The sequence below is a fragment of the Nannospalax galili genome, unplaced genomic scaffold (assembly GCF_000622305.1).
Source record: "Nannospalax galili isolate Female #2095 unplaced genomic scaffold, S.galili_v1.0 scaffold182, whole genome shotgun sequence".
NCBI classification, from domain to species: Eukaryota; Metazoa; Chordata; class Mammalia; order Rodentia; family Spalacidae; genus Nannospalax; species Nannospalax galili.
The window spans coordinates 3,786,230-3,792,229 of NW_008348662.1; positions in this window are offsets into that span (position 1 = coordinate 3,786,230).

Genomic DNA, 6,000 nt, shown 5'->3' on the forward strand with positions numbered 1-6,000 from the left:
AATATTTGAAAAGCCAAAAAAAAAGAACCCTGATTCAACTGGTTATTATGATTTTGATAATGGGCTCATCCAGAAGTTGTAATAAATTCTGTAGTTAATATTCTATTCTAGTTGTAATATGGGGAATCAAATATTTAGTCAGGTTAATATGAATGGACCTTGGAGAAACAGTATAATGAGAAGGAACCAGGGAGGTAAAGGGAAAGAACGAACCTGAGAGACAACAGCAAGAGGCAGATGTAACGAAGGGAAAAATAGACAAAAATGGGGTTATTTAAATGGAAGGGTGAGGGAAGATTATACAAAAACCTTGGGGAAAAAAGGAAAGAAGAAGCTCAAGAGAGGTGGGACCATAGGAACTGGTATTATCAAGGAAGAAATAGGAAAAATAGGGACCATTTTAATGAGGAAGTTATGAAGGAAGGGTTAGACAGGGAGAGAGAAGAGAGATAAATAATGCCTAGCTGGTTTTAAAAAACCAGAGGGAATCATATTAGTCCAACAACCTAAGGACAAATTATACAAACAATAGCTCTATATGAGTCCAAGTGTATAGCTAAAGGCTACATAACAAGAAATAGTACCAGACAGGAGAAACCTTTGAGTTGTTACCTGGGATAGTTCAAGAGACTCCAAAAATTACACAAGCTGTTGCCACAGCCCTTAATTGCCTCCTGGAAGTTGAAAGTAAGACCCTAATGCTGAAGATAGAGCATACTTTGGACACAGGATTTGGAGCAATGGACCTGGAACTGACCTGGAAGCCACTTCCCCTGAAGGCTAGCTCTCATAGCTTTGGAGAGAGCTATGACGGTACCAAGAGAAAACATCAATTGGTGGTCTAACACCAGTTTCGAGACCACATCAATGGCCAGCTCAGCATACATCATTGGTGCAGCAGTGGCACATTTATCTTGGGAACAATCAACAGCTACCTACTTGGACTAAAAGCCCACTCAATGGGAGGAAACTCAAGTGTGGTACTGTAACATAACCACATACATGTGTCTGGAGTGGTCATAGATCTTAGAGAAAATCCAAGACTGTCATATTCCTAGACTAGTGTAATTTCTTACTATGTGCAAAATATGTATCCTTATACTTACAGACAAATATTGCAGTCACCACTCATCAAAGAAGCTTCTCTTGCACCAGATGGAGACTATTACCAAGTACCACAACTGGTCACACATGGACATTGTCTATGAAGTGCCCAGACCTAAGTGACACATCTACACTGCAACCTCTACACCTAAGGCTCATGGAACACAGAACAGGGGTAAAGAAGACACTCATGCATCTTTGAACTCTCATCAACGAAGTTCCCTCATGCAACAGAGGACCAGAAATGCGAAAGGTCACAAATGGCCAAAACACAGAAAATAAGAATTTGCAGAGTGTGGGTCTTTGGACAGGACTCCTACATTAACATCCACCCACTGAGGGCTTAGGGACCATTGCAGAAGAGGGAATGGAAAGACTGAAAGAGCCAGGAAAGAGGCATGACTATATGGAAATAGAGCCCTACAAGCTCCTGGGACCCTGCTCATATGAATCTATAGCAATGGTATCAGCGTACACAAGTCCCATGCACACTCAAGCAGACGAAAACCCAGCATAGAACTGGGGAAATGACAGCAGACCTCAATCTTAACTGAAGATATTTTGGCAAGCTGATCGTCCTAAAGCGAGGGACTCTAGATAAGCTCACTAGACCTCAGTGGATAAACTTGTACTGAGGAATGCCTAGGGACACTCACTTGACTCAACAGGCCTTAACACAAATGACAGAACGTATGGGGGGTGGCTATGGGAGGGCTCTAGTGGGGATGGGGGTATAAAGATGATTGATTGAGATGTTCTTATGAATACACAAAAATTCAATAAATACAAATTTAAAAAAACAAAAATAAAAGGGATTTATAGATTGACTTACACAATCTGGTCTTGGTAGTCTAACAATGATTGTCTTCACACTGGAGAGGCTAAGAACTTGACAGATGCTCAGCCCACAAGTTAAGGTGCCATATCAGTCCTAGTCTGGTACTGAAGGTCTGGAAAGCCACTTGTCTTCAGGCCACACTGGCAGACTGAAGAAGCTGGCTTCTGATTTCAGCAAAGTTAGCAGAAGTGGCATCAACAGAAATAGGTAGATGAACTTGCCAGTGCAGCATGAGGAAAGCAGGCAAAAAGCAAAGCACTGCTTTTCTTTCCACTCTGATCCTCTCTTATGTAGCGGCCTCTGGAAAGTACTGCCCACATTTCACCTTCCCACTTCAAACAACCTGATCAAAGAAACCCCTGAGATGGGTGTGCCCGGCAGCCTATCTCCTAGTCAGTTCCAGATCCAGTCAGGCTGACAGCTAAGATTAGCCATCACACTCATTGGCAATACTGCCATGTTCAGCCTCACTCAAAGTCCTCAGGACACAGAACACAATCAGAGTTTTTTACTGAATGTTACATGAAAGGTTTCGAGTCCAGTTCCTAATAGAGTACTCATTCATCTCTGAAATTCCATGAGCTAAGCCCCCATTGTTCATGTTTCAGCATTCTTCTCTTCTAAGCTCACACCAGGATGGCCCTCTAAGCTTTATTTATATGACTTTAGGGCTTTTCTAGCCCGAAGTTCCAAAGTCTTCCACATTTCTCCCACAAACCAGTTCTAAAGGCCTATGAACCACATGGCCAGGTTTATCCTAGCAACAACTCTCCTTTCCAGCACCAATTTTCTGTATTCATTACTGGTCTCATTGCTGTGACAAAGTACCTGACAAAAGCAACCTAAAGAAGGAAAGGTTTATTTGGGCTACAGATCAAGGATACAGTCAGTCCATCATGGTGAGGAAGTCATGACAGCAGGTGCATTGGGTGGCTGGTCATACTGTAGCTAAAGTCAAGAAGCAAAGAGTGATGAGTGATAGTTATGTGTCTTTTTTCCATTTTTATACCATCTAATAGGCCCTATCATAACCTCAGAAAAGGTACAATTCAATGTCAGAGGAGACCCTACAACAAAGCTCTACTTGGGCCATACAAGGCATGTGCATACTCACATAGTACAGACATGAATCCAAAGCAAGCATCATCAAGAACATATTCATAGGGAAAACTTCACATCTGGCATTCTAATTTGATGCTTAGCCTCTTGAGTGAGTTTCTTTATTTGACCTCAGGGAGGGACAGTAGCTTGTTAGGTATGAGGTGTGCTCTCATCCTTGTCAGTAGAAACGCATATTTTCTTGAAAGGGACTTCCAAGGATTCCATACAGCCAGAGCTTCAGTGTGTCATGGCATGGCTTTAGTCTTTATGGAGCACCCAGAAGTCTTCACCATGATCTGTGGATACATAAGTATAGCCCCAAACCCAGCATACTTTATGTTGGCTGCACTTCCACTCATTAGAGACTGTATCCTCCCACCAAATAGGTTGTGAATGGAGAGCAAGGGTGACTTTAACCCACTGTCATTGAGCAGCAGAGCACCTCTGCTCACCCCAAATTTCATAGTGGCATAAAGAGCCACAGCCAATTGTTATTTAGGGGTGCATAAGTCCCCCCTTTATGTTCAACTGGATATCATTTGGGAGTGTAATTTTTGTGTTTTACAATAGCCTGGCCTTGCTGATTGTATGGGATCCCGGTGTTGTGGGAAATATGCCAATCAGCCAAAAAGCGCGCAAAGTGAGCCTTGTAATAAGTGGAAGCCCGAGCAAACCAGAGGAAGCATCAACAGTAACATGAACATATGAAAGGTGCACAAAAGTGGAAATCTCATTAGGCTGAAGGCCTCGTGAGTCTGTACCTCCTGAAAAAGGCGGGGTATAAAACGCGGCACGAGAGGGGCAGGAGGTGACAATGTTTTTGCCTGTAATCATGTCAAAAAAGCAGCAGAAAGGATGCTGGGGCATGCGTTAAAGTATGCCAATGTTGGGACTTTGTTTGGAGTCATAATAGACATTAGTTGGTCAGCATGTTCATTTTCAGGATGAGAACGAATGTGAGTGACATATACTGGTGTCTCTGCCGTCTCACCAAAGTTTGTACCTGTCAGAAAAGTTCAGAAATAGAGTTACTTTTATTTATCTATTTATTTTTATTTTATGTGTATGAGTGTATTGCCTGCATGTGTGTAAGTGCACCCATGTTGTGCAATGCCCATGGAAGGTCAGAAAAGGATGTTGGATCCCCATGGAACTGGAGTTACAGACTCAGCGTGATGTGGGTGCTAGGAATCGAACCCCAGTCCTCTGCAAGAGCAGTCAGTGCTCTTAACTGCTGACCCATCTCTCCAGCCCCACAGTTACTATTATTTAAGAAAACAATAGTAAATTTTAATAATGGCAGAGATGTAGTAATGTATTGCAAGTCTGTCACAAGATGAAGAGGTTCAGTTACATCAGTCAGCAGGAGATAGTGAACAATTTATTTTGTTGTGTAGACCTATAAGATGTGTGTAGGATTTTTATTTTAAACTTTGAATTCTCTTTTTGATCTAGACTAGTACCACTAGTGACCTATGTAGGTGTGGTGCTGATTGAAGTAGTGCAGAATATTTTTGGAATTATTTAATTTATAGCATGTAGGGATGAAAATAATGTTTTGGGAATAATGACAAAATAAAACATTTAGAAATTTAGAATGAGTACTTTATTGTTTTTAGTTTTTAGTTTTCTGTAAGAGTTAAGTGTATTTTTCATGCATGTGTGTCTATATGCCCATGTCATACAATGCATGGAAGCCAGAAGAGGACATCAAATCCCCAGGAACTGGAATTACAGACAGTTTTTAGCCAGCATGTAGGTGCTAGGAATGGAGCCCAGGTTCTCTGGAAGAGCAGTCAGTGCTCTAAACTGCCATATTGTTCTCTCATTTTGGACTTTTTGAATTACTTAATTATATTTTATTTTTGAAAAACAATTATGTTTTTATTTTAGGAAAAGTAATGCAAATACCAAAGAAAATTTTTTTTATGAAATTAAGGCAAAGGTCATACGTGCTTAACTTGGAAATGTATATACTTACAGTAAATGCTAAGTACAACTTTATTTGATGGGTGACATGTAATAATAACTGTAATGATTTAGACAGGTATAAAAATGTGAGAACAATATTTTTAGGTTTAAATGCTTAAGAAGTCACTGTTAATATGGAAAAAAATTTGTTTATATAAATGTGCATATTTTAGATGAAAATTTAGGGGCAGTCATATTTCCCCAGTCCTTTAACAGTATTTGAATTTTTATAAAGAATTGGTAATACCCAGATTTAAGTGTTAATTTTTGTGTTTTCAAATGACTTATTTAATAGATCAGTGTTTTCATTTTTAGAAGATGGGGTAGGGTATAAATATCTGAAATAAGATAGCATGTATGTGCTTCTATTTAAAATCACCATTTAAAATGTGGAGCACATATTGGAAAAGCCCAAGGAAACCATCCTGAAAGGATCAACAGTGGCTAGGAGTAAGAGAAGCCAAATAGTCTACTTGATAGTAATGTCTTTTACTCTTTAAAGGCAAGTTGGCAAGCATGAGAATAGTTATATACGACTTCAGGGAAAACCAGTTTAGAATGTTATTTTGTAGAATATTGAACAGAAACTTTTACCAAAAACTTTACTTTTGTTTATAGTATTAGATGACTTATTATTATTATTATTTACATAGCCTTTAAGTCATCTTTAAAATATTTTATTATTTTTATGTATATGAGTGTATTGCCTGCATGCATATAAGCACACGTGTGACGTGCAATTCCTATAGAGGTCAGAAGAGGGCAGTGGATTGCCTGGAACTGGAGTTACAGATGGTGGTTGGCCACTGTGTTGTTGATGGAAACTGAGCCTAGGTCCTCTGTAAGAGCACCCAGTGCTCTTAATCACTGAGCCAACTCTCCAGCTCCTTAGATAGATTTTTAATAAATATTTTAGAGTATAAATAATTTTGTTGGAGTGACAACCCAAAACTGTACAATGTAAGCAACATATATATAAATAAAAT